At 37.4% G+C, this 16,904-nt stretch overlaps 1 long non-coding RNA gene across 1 annotated transcript in view; it reads left to right on the top strand.

Moving 5' to 3' along the window:
* Positions 1 to 2,009: 2,009 nt before the first annotated feature.
* The window catches only part of LOC105523827, a 16,967-nt gene continuing 2,072 nt past the window's right edge, over positions 2,010 to 16,904 (top strand). Inside the window, exons 1-2 of the long non-coding RNA XR_001003653.1 lie at positions 2,010 to 2,154; positions 2,475 to 2,651. This is a non-coding gene — a long non-coding RNA (uncharacterized LOC105523827). The remainder of the gene's footprint in view (positions 2,155 to 2,474; positions 2,652 to 16,904) is intronic.

Below are 16,904 nucleotides of genomic sequence, written 5' to 3'. Positions count from 1 at the left end.
AATATTAAAAGATTAAATAGATTATTTTATAATAAATTCTTTTAATATTATAATATTAATTTTAGATAAGAACCGTGTTTACTTTCAAGATTAGTAAATAAAGAAGACTAAAAACTTAAGAGACTGAAAGCTGCTGAGAATGCATAAGAGAAACTTGGTTATCAAACGCAATTCTGATCTTTTATCAGGCATCTGTATCAATGTCGATGATATAACCGTGGTTAACTTCATGAAGAAGCAAGATATTTGATTCTCATCTGTTTAAAGAAACAGTCTATTTCTTCTAAAAGTATATACTGTAAAACACAAACCACTTAGCTGGGAAATAAAAGATGGTTATGCTTTATCATTTATATAAGCCTGGCCTTTCTCCAAAATGATTTTGATATAGCTTACAACAAAAACTGTGTTAGGCTTAATAAAAGAAGAATGGAAATGGAAACTAAGGATCAACAGAAAAGAGTATCACAAATATGGTAATACTAGCATGTAATGTTATTTCTGTAATTGAGTGTAAATGTGGCTCTGAGCTTCCTGGAGGCCAAGGCAAAAATAGAGACAAGAGCAACGTGCATAATATCATTAGCAGACAGAAAGATCATGTGACTTTTTAATTTTTTTCCCAGAAACTGAATCTAAAAAGAATCACTCTATATGAAGACTCATATATATGACTTTAAGTGAAAAAATGATGAACACTATCCTCCGTGAGAGTTTTTGCGCAGATTGAAGGAGATAAGAACTGATATTGAAGCCCAACTCAGTGAAGTTGATCCTGTCAGGCTAGGCTCAGACAAGCAAACTTCTGATGAAATCCTAGAATTCCAGCAAATGCAGGCATGGAATGAGCGATTCCTATTCCATCTGCCTCATTGTGCCTGGGGCCAGGGCTGAGTGTTGAAGACAGCTTGTTTCAATATAAGATCAAATGAGATTGTTCATAACAGGAGTCTGCAGGAATAGAGCACCTCTGATCTGAAATGATGATTTTCATCAGCCGTGTATCTGCTCCCTTGGCAGCACCCCAAGCACAGACCCTAGGCTATTTCAGTGTGTCATCTGGCAGGCCCAGTGCACAAACAGAGGATGTCTCAACTGTACATGTGTAACACAGCTTTAATTCATAATTTCATCTCTAGATGGGATTTTGAGCAGATGGGCATTGCTGTCTTTTTAAAGGTAAAAAAATCAATGAAAGGCACTGTGGTTTTGAAATTAAATGAGCCCTTGAAAAATACCAGCTTTGTTTGGCTTTGCATTTTCTTTTTTCCTCTCCTCCAAAGTTCTTTGCAGCAAAATATTCAATGGAAAACTCAACATGCCCACTGCCTCCCCATTCCATTAAAAAAAAAAAAAAAAAAAATTCTGTGGAAAGTCTCCACTAACAGGAAGAGAGAAGTTCTTCACAGTTTGGTTTTATTTTTAAATGATAGTCATTACCTCATTTTTAAAGGATTTGTAATAAATTAAGCAAGTAACACTTGTGTACCAGTTTCTAATCAGTTTCCAATGTGTCTGGAACTTGCTGGGCTACAAAAAAAAAGGATCATCTGTTTTTTTTTTCTACACCCAAAGATATCCCAATCTTATCGGAGAAGGGAAACTGAGGCATGTGTTACAGTTAGAGGACTGGGAAGCACTAATCTGTGTCAAACTACAAAGTGCAAATTCAAAGGAGAGATCGTCATGGGAGGGAGTGATCCGGAAGAATTCGTAGCCCTTACCTGTCCCAGTCATGCTTCTTGCCAAAGAAAAAGAGAAATCTCCAAGTGTCTTAATGCTTTCAGCACTTCTCCAATCTGACAAATATTTATTCAGATTCAAACTGACTGCCTAAGTTTCACTGCAGCTCCTTGTTTCCTGTTAGATCTTTTAAAGAATCTTTGCTTAAAACGTTAAAAGTCTGAATGAAGAGCAAGAAAATCTTGCCTATGAATAAGACACTGGGAACTGCACAGAATCAACATCAGCTCACAAGCTCATCATCTCACGCACGGATTCCTGAGCCCATTCTCGCATTCTTGCTCTTAATCCTCCCTTGGCGACCTTCTACTCAGACATCATCTTTTATGCAGAGAAGCAGGCACGTTTCTCATCATTAATTCTGTTCTCAGCCAGGTGTGTAGCCACAGAGCATACAGACCACAGGATGAAGTGAGCATCCCAGGACGTAAATTTGTGTGGAGAAATTACAGCTCAGGTTTCTTACACAGCTTTAGCCCATCAGGACATGAAGCTGTCTTGCAAATTGCGGGTGTGTCTAAGCTCTTAAGCACGTGTGAACTTTAACGCACGTGCATTCCCTACTCACATACACGATACAAGCATGCCACACACTCACAATCCAATTGGCTAACTAAGGTTATTAACAGGAAAGAACAATTATAGTCCTTATGGCCATAATTTTGTTTGAATTTTCGCCTCATCAAAAGTGTAACAGCCAACTAAAGCAGGCTTTCCTCCTTTTTTCCTAGTGAAAGCATATTGACTTTCCTGACTTCTTATGGCCACATTTGAGGAAAGGAGTAAGCACTGGAATCACCAAAACAGCGCGCTTATGGGAGGGCGATCACCAGCTTCATCAGCCTCCCAATTCCACGGAGCCCCTTGAAAATCCAGGGGCGCAGACTGGCAATGTAGAGATTTAATAGGTAAGACCTTGGGTTCAGTGAACGGATCTCTCACAGTTCCCGATGCCAGCCCCTATCAGAAATTATCTTTTACTTTGTATATTTCACATCTTTCCAATAGAAGGGGTCAGGACTAATGGTGACCAGTCTTCATTCATTTGATAAACCTTTATTAAACACAAGTGTGGCTTTGTTCTAGGCAGCATGAATAGAATGATTTACAAACTGTCGCTGCTCTTCAGGCAGTCACTGTTTTATAGGGGGAACTCGAGAAGCAGTCAGGAAGGAAGGTCTCAGAGGAGATGGCCCTGAAACGGAATCAGACTTTAAAAGATAAGTTGGTCAACAGAGTTGGAGGGAGGGAAGAGAAGGTTTTGAAAGATGGATCTTTCAGAAAAAGCAAATAACTTGGGCACAGGCATGGGCACAAAAAGGAAAAGAAAAGCCAGAGCATTCAGAGAATTGCAGAACATTTTGCATGACTGAGTATAGGAAGCAAGAGAGGCCTTTTGAGAAATACGACTGGAGAGGTGATGAGGGGCCCGATCTTGTGTTACACAAAGAACCTCTTATGCCACACAAAGGAATTTGGATTTTTTTTTTTCCTTTAGGCATAAGGAAGCCATTGAAGGGTTTTAAACAGGAACAATGTAATCAGATTTACTCTTTGGAAATAAGATCTCCTGGTTAGTTAATGAACTCATGTTTCTCTTTTTCTATGTTAACCATTGTTTTATTGTTTGGTCTTTAGACTCTATTATTGATTGAAATGCCAAAGTGATGGGAGTCAAGAGGCTTTGCCACTTAACCTTCCACAGTTTATTTTATTTGCTTTTAAAATAGTTATTATATTACGTGCTTTGCCTTATTAGTTTGGTGTACAATTAAAGTAAGATAAAGGCAGAGAAACTAGCTTGTAGTTCTGTTGCTATGGACACCATTACTTAGTTGATGTCAGAAAGCTTACAGATGAATCAATATTTACTACTGGACCAGTTACAGACAAAACCAGAAGACATTAGATCTAGCACAAACTTTATAAACTATTGAGCCTTTCATTTTATTTTGCATTTAAAAATCCTTACATCAGAGATTCTGAATTCCTTCATCAGGGGTGTGGCCCATGCATTGAGATTTTTTAAAGCTCTCCAGGTGATTTTAATATACAATTAGATTTGAGAACCATGATTTTAGTCTTAAGTGGCTTTACAAGTAAATGCCTTTAAATTCTGTGGTAATACATCATTCATAGGCTATTCAGGCTGTAGTAAAACATAGAGAAAAAACAAACAATTATTGAGTTCATTTTATGAAGCAAGAATAATCTTAGTAACAAAAGATGAAAACCTTTGAAAAGATGTGAAGCTATAATCTTTTCATGAATATAGGTATAAAATCATAAAATATTATAAAAATATTTTAACCGTATAATAAAAGGGTAAGCTAAACAGAATTTACTTTAGAAATTGAAGAATGGTTTAATATTGGGAAGTTTATTATTGTAATACCTGGGCGACAGAGTGAGACTCCATCTCAAAAAAAATAAAAAGAAAAGAAAACAGAAAATGCGAAGTTTAGTCTCAAGCTGAGACTAAATATTTGCAAATCATGTATCTGAAAAAAGACTTGCATCAGAATAGAGAACTCTTATCACTCCATTAAAAAAAGACAACTCAAAATGTTCAGCAGAAGATATGAACAGATAATTCACCAAAGAATATATTATGATAGCAAATAAGCATATGAAAAGTTGCTCAACATTATCAGTGCTTAGAGAAATGCAAACTAAAACCATACTGAGATACTATGACACATACACTAAAATGTCTCTAATCGGAAAAACTGAAAATATCAAATTCTGGTAAAGATTTAGAGGAACTGGAATCCTCACACATTGCTGGCGAGAATGTAAAAAAGATACAGTCACTTCGGAAAACAATTTGTCAGATACTCAGTAAGTTAAACACACCCACTTCTAACTATCTACACAGAGAAATGAAAATGTATGCTCAGACAAAAAAACATTCAGCATTATTATTTTCCATAACCAAAACCTGGCTATTCTAGTTCAGGATGACATACTGAACATATGTGTTCACCTCGTGTCCCTCCTGAGACCCCAATGAAATGACCATGTAGAACTACAAAGAGGAATAAACTCATGCAACAAAAGCATGGAAGGATATCAGTAAACAAGGAATTTCAACAAATTTCCAGAGGACAGAAAGCTGATGTACAGGCCGGGCACAGTGACTCACGCCTGTAATCCCAACATTTTGGGAGGCCAAGGTGGGTAGATCGCCTAAAGTCAGGAGTTCGAGACCAGCCTGACCAATATGGTAAAACCCCATCTCTACTAAAAATACAAAAATTAGCCAGGCACGATGGAGTGTGCCTGTAGTCCCAGCTACTCGGGGGCCTGAGGCAGGAGAATTGCTTGAACGCAGGAGGCGGAGGTTGCGGTGAGCCAAGATCGCGCCGTTGCAGTCCAGCCTGGGTGACAGAGCATCACTCTGTCTCAGAAAAAAAAAAAAAAAAAAAGTAAGAAAGCTAATGTACAGGCAAGAGAAGGATGCTGAAGCCCAGAATATAATCGTTGTTGGAGGCTCTGTAAGAAGGAGCCAGCCTCCTCTATGGAGACCTAAAAGAGAAGGAGAGAAGCGGGGGAATGATGGAATATGTACGCCACTATGTCACAGCCCTGCCAGTCACGCCTCCCCTTCCCACTCTTCCAGAACATCTGGAAGGCCAACATTGCCACTGTTACAAAAGATAAAGAATGAAGAAATTTCACACATTTACCTAGGAAGACGTAAACTTTCTGTTGTAGATAATTTATTACAGAGTACTCCGTCCACAACCAGGGGCCCCGCACAAGTGCTTCTCAAAGCATCTGTAGTGAAGGACCGGATCTTGTGTTAAAATTTCGAATCCATTGCAGAAGGTTACTTTTTAAAATATGATCAAAATAAATTACTAGAAAAATAAAATTTAAAAAGCAAAGACACACAAAAAATACAAGTGCAAATGTTTTATTACCAGACTCAAGAGACAAAAGATTATATTTCTTTTCTTTTTTTTTTTTCCTGAGACAGAGTCTTGCTCTGTCACCCAGACTGGAGTGCAGTGGCACTATCTCGGCTCACTGCAAGCTCTGCCTCCCGGGTTCACGCCATTCTCCTGCCTCAGCCTCCCGAGTAGCTGGGACTACAGGCGCCCACCACCACGCCTGGCTAATTTTTTGTATTTTTAGTAGAGACGGGGTTTCACCATGTTAGCCAGGATAGTCTCAATCTCCTAATCTCCTGACCTCATGATCTGCCCGACTTGGCATCCCAAAGTGCTGGGATTACACGTGTGAGCCACCGTGCCCAGCCCCTACACAAAAGATTATATTTCAATCAATGTTATCAGCACAAATTTAAAATAGAAAAAAAGTCAAGAATTACAAAAATGGTCCATACTTACTGAAAGTGTGTGTATAGGCGATTGAAGTAGACAGTCATTGTTACATTAAAATATTCGTGGCATTCTACCATTGAAACTAAACTAAAGGTTATGAAGGGAATTGTAATTCCCATATAGAAAACCTATAAGTTTTGAACAAACAGCATGTATAAAAATATCAAAAGTTTTTATTGTAAAAAATGAGCCCGATTCTTGTTTATTAATTAATTTAATCTATGTTGGATTGTTGACAATGCCATTCACAGAAGATAACGCATGTCTAAACTGTTTCTATGTATTTTTTCCCTTGTTTTTAAAGAAACAATTCACGTACCATAATAGTATCATTTTAAAGTGTACAATTGGCCGGGCGCAGTGGCTCACACCTGTAATACTAGCACTTTGGGAGACCGAGGCGGGTGGATCACTTGAAGTCAGGAATTCCAGACCAGGCTGGCCAACGTGGTGAAACCCAGTCTCTACTAAACTTACAGAATTAGCCGGGCAGGTGGCGCATGCCTGTAATCTCAGCTACTTGGGAGGCTGAGGCAGGAGAATCGCTTAGACCCCGGAGGCGGAGGTTGCGGTGACCCGAAATTGTGCCACTGCACTTCAGCCTGGGCAACAAGAGAGAAACTCCATCCCCCGCAAAAAATTAAAGTGTACAATTCAGTGGTTCTCAGTATATCAGATTCACAAGGTGTGCAACCAAAAGCACTAATTCCAGGACGTTTTCATCACCCCAAATGGAGATCCCATGCTCGTGGGCAGCCATTGCCCAGTCTCCCTGCCCTCAGCCCTGAACGCTTCCTAATCTGTTTTGTTTCTTTATAGTTTTGCCCATTCTGAACATTTCATATCAATGGAGTAAAAGGCTACAACATGTAGCCTTTTTTGTCTATTTTTACTCAGCATAGTGTTTTCAAGGTTCATCCACCTCGTAGAATGTGTAATTCATTCCTTTTTGTGGCTGAATAGTATTTTTTTGTGTAGATAGATCACAATTTATTTACTCACTCATCTGTTAGTGGACAGTTGAGTTGTTTCCACTTTTTGGCTATTATGAATAATGCTGCTGTGAACATTAAAATGTAAGCTTTTGTGTGAACATACATTTTCATTTTCTTGGCTACATCCCTAGGAAGTGAATTGCTGGGTTATATGAGAACTATATGTTTAACTTTCTTAGGAGCTAGCTAACTGTTTTCCACAATGGTTGTGCCATTTTATATACCCATCGGCAATTTATTAGAGTTCCAATTTTTCCACATCCTTGCCAATATTTATTTCCCTTTTAAAAATTATTATTATAGTCATTCTAGTGTGTCTGAAATGATAACTCATTGTAGTTTTGATTTGCATTTCTCTGATGATCAATGATGTTGAGCACCTTTTCAAATACCTGGTTGCCATTTGTATGTCTTCTCTGGAGAAATGTCTGTTCAAATCATTTGCTCATTTTTTAATGGGTTTTTTTTTTACTGTTGTCAGAGATCTTCATTCATATATTCTAGATACTAGATGCTTATGAGATGCATGGTTTGCAAATATTTTATTTCATTCTGTGGGTTTTCTTTTCTTTAGGACAGTCTCTTGATAGTGTCCTTTAATGCACAAGAGTCTGTGATGCTCATGTAATCCGATTTGTCTATTTTTGTCTTTGTTTACTTAGACATTACGGAGATCATATCTAGGAAACCAATGCCTAAATGATGAAGATTTACACACATTTTCACTTAAGAGTCTTATACTTTGGGCTCTTTTTAAATTTAGTAGTTGTTGTTTTTTTTTTTTTAATGTGTGTTTTGTTGTTTCTTTCAAGATACAGGGTCTCGCTCTGTTGCCCAGGCTGGAGTATAGCAGTGCAATTATAGCTCACTGCAACCTCGAGCTGTAATCGTGCTATCTCAGCTCACTGCAATCTCTGCCTGTCAATTTCTGCCAAAAAAAAAAAAAAAAATCAGTAGAGATTTTGATAGTGACTGCATTGAAACTGTACACCAACTTGGTGAGTATTCCCATCTTAACAATATTAAGTATTTTGATCCATGAACATGGATGTCTTTACATTTATTTACATCTTCTGTAATTTAACAATATTTTGTAGTTTTCAATGAATACATCTTATACTTCTTTTGTTAAAATTATGCCTAAGAATTTTATTACTTTTCATTTTATTATAAATAGAATTATTTTCTCAATTTCATTTTTGGGCAGTTCATTGCTAATGCATAATACAATTGATTTGTAAATTTTGGTATTATATCCTACATATTTGCTGGACTCACTCATTAGCTGTAATATGGATTCTTTAGGTTTTCTACATGTAAGTTATGTCATCTGCAAATACAGATAGTTTAGATTTTCCTCTCCACTGTGGATGCCTTTTATTTTCTTGTCTAATTGCCCTGGGTATAACTTCTAGTACAGTGTTTTGTTTCATTCTTTCACCATTAAGTATGATGTCAACTGTGGATTTTTCATAGATGCCCTTTATCAGAGTGAAAACATTCCTTTCAATCCCCAGTTTGTTGAGTATTTTTCATCATGAAAGGGTGTGATTTCCTCAAGTCTTTTCCTGAGTCAATTGAGTTGATCATATGGGTTCTTTTTCTTCATTATATTAATGTGGTATATAGCATGGTTTGATTGTGTTTATTGAAGCACCATTGCATTCCTGAGATAAATCCTATCTGGTCGTAACGTATAATGCTTTTATATATTGCTTGGTTTGGTTTGCTACTATTTTGTTAAAGATTTTCACATCTGTACTCATAAAAGATACTAATCTACTGTTTTCTTTTCTTGTGTTATGTTTCCCTAGTTTGAATATCAAGATAATACTGGCCTCATAGAATGAGTTAAAAAGTATTTCCTCCTGTCCTATTCTTAATTCTTCTTTAAACATTTGGTAGCTTCACTAGTGAACCCATCTGGGCCTCAGATTTTCTTTGGGAAGTTTTCCAACTACTTATTTAATTCTTTTAGTTATTTTAGGTCTACTCTGATTTTCTGTTTCTTATTGAGTCAGTCTTTGTAGTTTGTGTTTTTCTAGGAATTTGTTTCTTCTAGAGTATCTGAATTTTTTAGCATACAATTATTCATACTATTGCCTTCTAATCCCTTTTATTTATGTAAGATTCATAGGAATGTCCCCTCATTCATTTCCAATTTTAGTAATTTGAGTCTTCTCTCTTTTTTCTTGGTGAATCTAGATAAACTTTGTCAATTTTGTTCCTCTTTTCAAAGAACCAGCTTTTTATTCTGTTAAACTTCTCTATTGTATTTCTCTTTTGTCTTTTGCTAATTTCTGCTCCTATCTTTATTATTTCATTTCTTCTGCTTGCTTTGGTTTAGTTTACTTTTCTTTTCCCCATGTCTTAAGGTTGAATGTTAGGCTATTGATTTAAGTTCTCTTTCTTTCTTTCTTTTCTTTTCTACGGAGTTTTGCTCATTGCCCAGGCTGGAGTGCAATGGCACGATCTCGGCTCACCACAACCTTTGCTTCCCTGGTTCAAGCAATTCTCCTGCCTCAGCCTCCCGAGTAGCTGGGATTACAGGCATGTGCCACCACGCCTGGCTAATTTTGTATTTTTAGTAGAGAGGGGGTTTCTCCATTTGGTCAGGCTGGTGTTGAACTCCCGACCTCAGGTGATCCACCCGCCTTGGCCTCCCAAAGTGTTGGGATTACAGGCATGAGCCACCGTGCCTGGCCCTCTTTTTATTTATTTATTCTTTATTATTATTTTTATTTGAGACAGAGTCTCACTCTGTTGCCCAGGCTGGAGAGCAGTGGCGCTATCTCGGCTCACTGCAAGCTCCACCTCCCGGGTTCAGGCCATTCTCCTGCCTCAGCCTCCCGAGTAGCTGGGACTACAGGCGCTGCCACCACGCCCAGCTCATTTTTTGTATTTTTAGTAGAGACGGGGTTTCACCATGTTAGCCAGGATGGTGTGGATCTCCTGACCTCATGATCCACCTGCTTTGGCCTCCCAAAGTGCTGGAATTACAGGCCTGAGCCTCTGTGCCTGGCCCACCTTTTTTTTTTAAATGTACACATTTACAACTGTGCATTTCCCTTCTATGTACTGCTTTAACTGCATGCCATACATTTTCGTACATTGTGTTTTTATTTTCATTCATCCCAAATTATGCTTTAATTTCTTTTGATTTATTGTTTTACTTACTCTTTAAAGTGTGTTGACATATTGTGAATGTCCCAAAATTCTTTCAGTTACGATTTTTAGTTTCATTCCATTTTGGTCAGAGAACATATACTTTATGTTTTCAAGCCTTTTAGTTTTACCGAGACTTGTTTAATGTTGTAAAATATCATCTACACTGGAGACTGTCCCAAAGTACTTAAGAAGAGTTTGTATTCTTCTGTTGTCGGGTAGTGATGCAGATATCTATGGGGTTTAGTTTACTTATAGTGTTTTTCAAGTTTTCTATTTCCTTGCTGATATACTGTCTAGTTGTTCTATCTTACTAGAGAAAGTAAGGTATTGATATATCCAACTATTATTGTTACCTAAGAGAAGAGCTCCAAAATACATGAAATAGTTCTCTCTTCAAGTCTGTCAGTTTCTGTTCATGTATTTTGGAGCTGTTCTTTTAGGTACATGTATACATATAATTATTATATATTCTTGTTAAATAACCTTTTTTCCATTATAAAATGCCCTTGTCTTTAGTCATAATTTTTGTTTTAAAATCTATCTCACCACATATCAGTTATAGTAACTCCATCTCTGTTTTTATTATTGTTTGCATAGTATATCTTTTTCTGTTCTTGATCATTCAATCTATTTATGTCTTTGAATCTAAAGGACACTGTCTTTTGTAGACAGTGTATAGTTGGGTCATTAAAAAAAAATCTTTCTAGCTTGTAGACAGATGCTTTATTAAAAAAAAAAAAGAAGAAAGAAGGAAGAGAATTTAAATAAAAATATCTTTTTTCCAATCTCTGCTTTTTTATTAGAATGTGTAGTTACTTTACATTTAATGTAATTAATGATAAATTAGGATTAACATCTGCCATTTTACTGTTTGTTTTCTACCTTTTTATGTCTTTTGTTTCTACGTTTCTCCATTACTGGCTTCCTTTGTGTTAAATAGATATTTTCTGATATGGTATTTTAATTCTCTCATTTCTTTTACTACATTTTTGTGTTTTCTTTCTTAGTGGTTACCCTGGGAATTACCACTAATAACTTACTTAATAACAATCTTATCTAAATCAAATGATACCATTTAACTCCAGTAGTCTACAGAACTTTGTTCCTGTATAGCTTTTTTTTTACTCTTCCTGTATGCCGTTATCATCACAAATTACATCTTTATACATTATGTGCTTGTCAACAAGGATTTATAATTATTGCTTTATGCAGCTGTTTCTTAAAACAGATAGGAGTAGGAAATGAATTACAAGCAAAAAATACACTTATACTATTTATTTTTAATATTCATCTGTATGTTGTTTACCTTTATTATTTCTTTTATTTCTTCATGTAGACCTGAGTTACTGCTTACTCTCCTTTAAGTCCAGCCTAAAGGGCTCCTTTTAGTATTTCGTGTAGGATAGGTATCCTAGTGACAAGTCCTCTCAGCTTTTGTTATTTAGAAATGTCTTAATTTCTGTTTCATTTTTGAAAGATGGTTTTGTGGATATACAATTCTTGGTTGGCAGCTATTTTCTTTTTTTTTTTTTTTTTTTTTTTTTTTTTTTTTTTTTTTTTTTTTGAGACGGAGTCTCGCTCTGCCGCCCAGGCTGGAGTGCAGTGGCCGGGTCTCAGCTCACTGCAAGCTCTGCCTCCTGGGTTTACGCCATTCTCCTGCCTCAGCCTCCCAAGCAGCTGGGACTACAGGTGCCCGCCACCTCGCCCGGCTAGTTTTTTTGTATTTTTTAGTAGAGACGGGGTTTCACCGTGTTAGCCAGGATGGTCTCGATCTCCTGACCTCGTGATCCGCCCGTCTCGGCCTCCCAAAGTGCTGGGATTACAGGCTTGAGCCACCGCGCCCGGCCGGTTGGCAGCTATTTTCTTTCAGTGCTTTGAATACACCATACCACTGCCTTCTGGCCTCCATGCTTTCTAATGAGAAACTGTTAATCTTATTGAGGATCCATTATACAGGTCGAGTCCCTTCTCTCTCACTGCTTTTAAGATTCTCTCTTTGTCTTTGGCTTTCAACAGTTTGATTATAATGTGACTCAGTGTGGTTCTCTCTCATTTTATCATACTTTGAGTTTATTGATCTTTTGAAATGTATATATTAGTGTTTATCATCAAGTTTAGGGAGCTTTGGCCATAATTTCATCAAGTAATCTTTCTGAAACTTTCTCTCACCTCTCCTTCTGGGATTCCATTATGCATATGTTGATATATTTAATAGTGTCCCACAAGTCTCTAATCATTTTCCTGCCTGTTTCTTCTTTCTGTTCCTCAGACCGGATAATCTCAATTGATTTATCTTCAAGTTTGTTGATTGTTTTTATCCTCCTGATCAAATGTGCTATTAGGTGCCTATGGTTTATTTTTCAGTTCACTTATTCTAGCTTTCAACTCCAGAATTGACCCATTTTTATTCTGTATTTGGTAAAACACGGTTATCATTTGATATGGTTTGACTCTGTGTCCCGACCCAAATCACATCTCGAATTGTAATCCCTATGTGTCAAGGGAGGGACCTGGTGGGAGGTGATTGGATTATGGGGGCGGTTCCCCCATGCTGTTCGCATGATAGTGAGAAAGTCCTCATGAGATCTGATGGTTTTATAAGTGTGTGACGGTTCCTCCATTGCTGTGTCTCTCGCTCACTCTCCTGCTGTCCTGTGAAGAAGGTGCCTGCTTCCCCTTCTGCCATGATTCTAAGTTACCTGAGGCCTCCTCAGCCGTGTGGAACTGTGAGTCAATAAAACCTCCTTTGTTTGTAAATTACCCAGTCTCAGGTAGTATCGTTATAGCAGTGTGAAAATGGACAAATACGTCATTCTTTGCTTTAGCTCTTCAGACATAGTTTCCTTTAACTCTTTGAACATATGTTTAAATAGCTAATTTTACTCTCTGTCTAGTAAGCACAACATTTGGGCCTCTTAGGGCCAGCTTCTATCAATTACCTTCCATTTGTGTGTGTATGGGACATATCTTTGCGTGTCTCACAATTTTATGTTGAAAATTTGATATTTAAAATAATATAATATTGCAAGTCTGAAAATCATATTCTTCCCTGCCCAGTTTTGTTATTGCTGCTTGCTGTTAAATGTTGTTTTTATTTATTTCATGGCTTTTCTGAACTAATTCTATAAAGTATGTATTGTTTTTGTATGTGGTCATGGGAGTATCAATTAGCTTAGTGATTGGACATCTAATGATCGAACAGAGATTTCCTTAAATGCTGGAACCAATAAACCTCTAAATCTTTGCCATGGGTTACTATATATATGTTGGATCATACCTTTAACACTCCACCAGGCAGTTCACAATGCTGTTTTAGCCTTTACTTTCTGCTTGTGCAGAACCTCAAGGTTACCAAGAAGTGACAGCTTAGGCCTTCTCAGCTCTTTCTTCAGAATGCCCACAGGCCTAGGTATGCCCATGACCTTCCAAATTCTCAGGAATATGTCAGAGCATTTCAAAGCTCCGACAGACATCTTATGCCTCAGCTTTTCCCTTTAATCTTCTTAGTCTATTGTTTGCACTATCATCCATCTCATGCAGCCTCATAGTTAAAAGACTTGCCTAAAATTATTTTCAATAAATACCACTTAGCCCCGGGAGAGACTTTTTACACTTGGCAAGTTCAAGCCACATCAAGTAAAAATGTGCCTTTTCAGTGGAGACTTCTAAGGATGGATCAAACAATGTCAGTTCTTTGGGACTGAGGCTTTGAAAGAGCTCCAGCTCTGTTCTGATCCTTCAGTAATGGAATGCAGTTGTTATTTTTCTAGGCTATTGCTGTGCTGAAGAGTGGGAGATGGGCCTAAGTTAAGTTTAAGATGTCATAAAGATTACAGTTCTTACCAAGACTCAGATATTTTTATTGAATAAATGCTCCCTGGATGGCTGAAAGTCTTTGGTTAATGCCAAGATAGTTGAAAAAATGGATTCTGCTTTTCTTTGCCAGTCTTTTCATTAGTCTTATGAAAGAACAAAATGTTGGATGTTCTCTTAATCTGCCATTTTTACTCATGTCACCTGTTTTAATGTTTTGTTTTTATAACCTACACTGTACAAAACTAGCCTCACAGAATTATGTTGGTAAGATGGAAGAAGAGATTTTTAAACATTTTATTAAGCTCAGAATATTTATTTTTAAACTTTCATTCAAAGTAATGTAAATGATACTGTATTTCTAAATTCATCTTCAATTATTCATTAGTAGTCAAATTCAATAATTTATCTGTTAAATTATAGTTAAGTTTAAATTAGCTTTTGATGAAAGAAATGGATTCTGGATCCATGAATTTCCGATAAGTTGTCTTCTCCTGATAGAAAACAAAAATTCACAATCTTTTATCAAATATAAAGATGTTTGGTGATAAATTTTGACAGTGTAATATCAATATCATCACCAATTCTGTTGTCAATAAATTATGGAGCATGTCACAATAACTTATAGAAAGACTGTTCTTTCAAGCGTCCACGTTTCATTTTGTGCTTTAATTTTGTGTGGCATTAGAAAACATGTTGCCTTCCTTCCTTGCATAGGAGTGTGAATCTCGAAAATTTGAGACAGGTCTCAGTTAATTTAGCAAGTTTATTTTGCCAAGGTTGAGGATGTGCCCATGACATAGGCTCAGGAAGTCCTGGTGATATTTTCCCGAGGTGGTTGGGGCACAGCTTGGTTTTATACATTTTAGGGAGACATGAACCATCCATCGATATGTAAGAAGTACATTGTTCTGTCCAGAAAGGTGGAGATAGCTCAAAGCAAGGTTTTCTGCCCCAACCCTCCCCAGGGGCTTCCAGGTCACAAATAGGTAAGAGACAGATATGGTTGCATTCTTTAGAGTTTCTGATAAGTTCTTTCAAAGAAAGCAATCAGAATATGCATCTATCTCTGTGAGCAAAGGGATGACTTGAATAGAAAGAGAATGGGAGGCCGATTTGCCCTGCGGGGTTCCCAGCTTGAAAGAGCCTGAGGTATTTTCCTTTCACATTTCCCCCTTTTCTTTACATAGTCTTCTGGAGAAAGCATTTTACAAGACAATGAATCTCTGGTCTCAGGTTTCATCAGATCTCTCAGGGCTGAGATGGTTTATTCCTGGATGGGTAGGTCTGGAAAGCTCATTTTTAGCAGGTTTCGAAGTCTTGAGTCTTGTGAAGAGAAAATAGAGGGGAGGAAGGGGGAAAAAACCACACAAAGTAACAATCCAGGCCACGAGTGGTGGCTCATGCCTGTAATCCCAGCACTTTGGGAGGCCAAGGCGGGTGGATCACTTGAGGTCAGGAGTTTGAGACCAGCCTGGCCAACATGATGTAACTCTAACTCTACTAAAACTACAAAATTAGCTGGGTGTGGTGGCATCTGCCTGTAATCCCAGTTACTTGGGAGGCTGAGGAAGGAGAACTGCTTGAACCTATGAGGCAGAGGTTTCAGTGAGCCAAGATCATGCCACTGCACTCCAGCCTGGGTGATACAGTGATACCCTATCTCAAAAAATAATAATAGTAATAATTGATATGGGCCACATTACTCTTAAGTCCATACATTCGTAGGCAGGTGTGAAAGTGTCTTATGTATGTAAACAGGTTAGTGTTATTTTCTTCCAAAGTTTAAGTTGTCTGTCTTCAGCTCGCAGGGTTTTAAAGAAGCACGACTTAGTTTTCAGTGACTTCAAATTAGGAAAAATGAAACAAAGATGAAAAAAATTGAAAACATTATTTTGAAGACTTGTAGCCAAGAAAAATTAGAATTTGGTCCAAACCGTAGAAAATAATAAAAATTGGAAAAAACATTAGGCAACACTAGAATCTAACAACAGATATACAATTATTTTGAAATAATTTTTTTCTCTCTCCAGTTCCCCATTTTACTAAAGACAAATCATGGTAGGGCTGGTTTGCTTATTATACTTGGCCTAAATATTTGTATGCAGTGCAGCAAGAATAATTATTATTTTTACATAGGCTTTTAAATTGGCTTTGATGGAACTTTGTTCCATAAGGGGAATCTCAGATAGGACTTCTTAAAGCCCAGCGCAGCCATGGATTGTGCCATCAAATACCCATGAGTTGGGTGAAATTTTCTCTTCTCCAGGTTTCAAGACAAACCTGAGACTTCTGTACTTGTCAGTAAGTGACATTCTTTACTTACCATGGGTCAGAAACCCTTACAGGGACTGTGTACACAAAATATGATGCTAGCTTTTCCAAGGTCTTATTGGCTCTATAAGTCAAGTTTGATTCCTTAAAGGAAAGCACACCATTCCAGTCAAAGCCTTGGTAAAACAACCAATTTCTCCAATTGCATCCTGTTACAAATGAAAACAGATTCTTATTGCACTTATGCAAATAACTGTGTTGCCCTAAGTTAAGAATACTTGCAAGTAGTTTACAGTTCTGGGGAAATCAGGTAGAGAGAAACAAATGTGCTCTAAATTTTGTTCACAGGAGTGTACTAAATTGTTAAAGCTGTCAATAGCGCAAAAGAAAAGTTTTTAAGACCTTGAAAAACAAAACAAAGGATCAGCAAACAAATTAACAAATTCAGAAAAAAGTCAGGTGGAGTATAGTGGCTCACTTCTGTAATCCCAGCACTTTGGGAGGCCAAGGCAGGTGGATCACCTGAGGTCAGGAGTTCGAGACCAGCCTGACCAACTTGGCA

The sequence above is a fragment of the Colobus angolensis genome, unplaced genomic scaffold (genome assembly GCF_000951035.1).
Source record: "Colobus angolensis palliatus isolate OR3802 unplaced genomic scaffold, Cang.pa_1.0 Scaffold113, whole genome shotgun sequence".
NCBI classification, from domain to species: domain Eukaryota; kingdom Metazoa; phylum Chordata; class Mammalia; order Primates; family Cercopithecidae; genus Colobus; species Colobus angolensis.
This window is presented reverse-complemented; position numbering and strand designations above follow the sequence as displayed.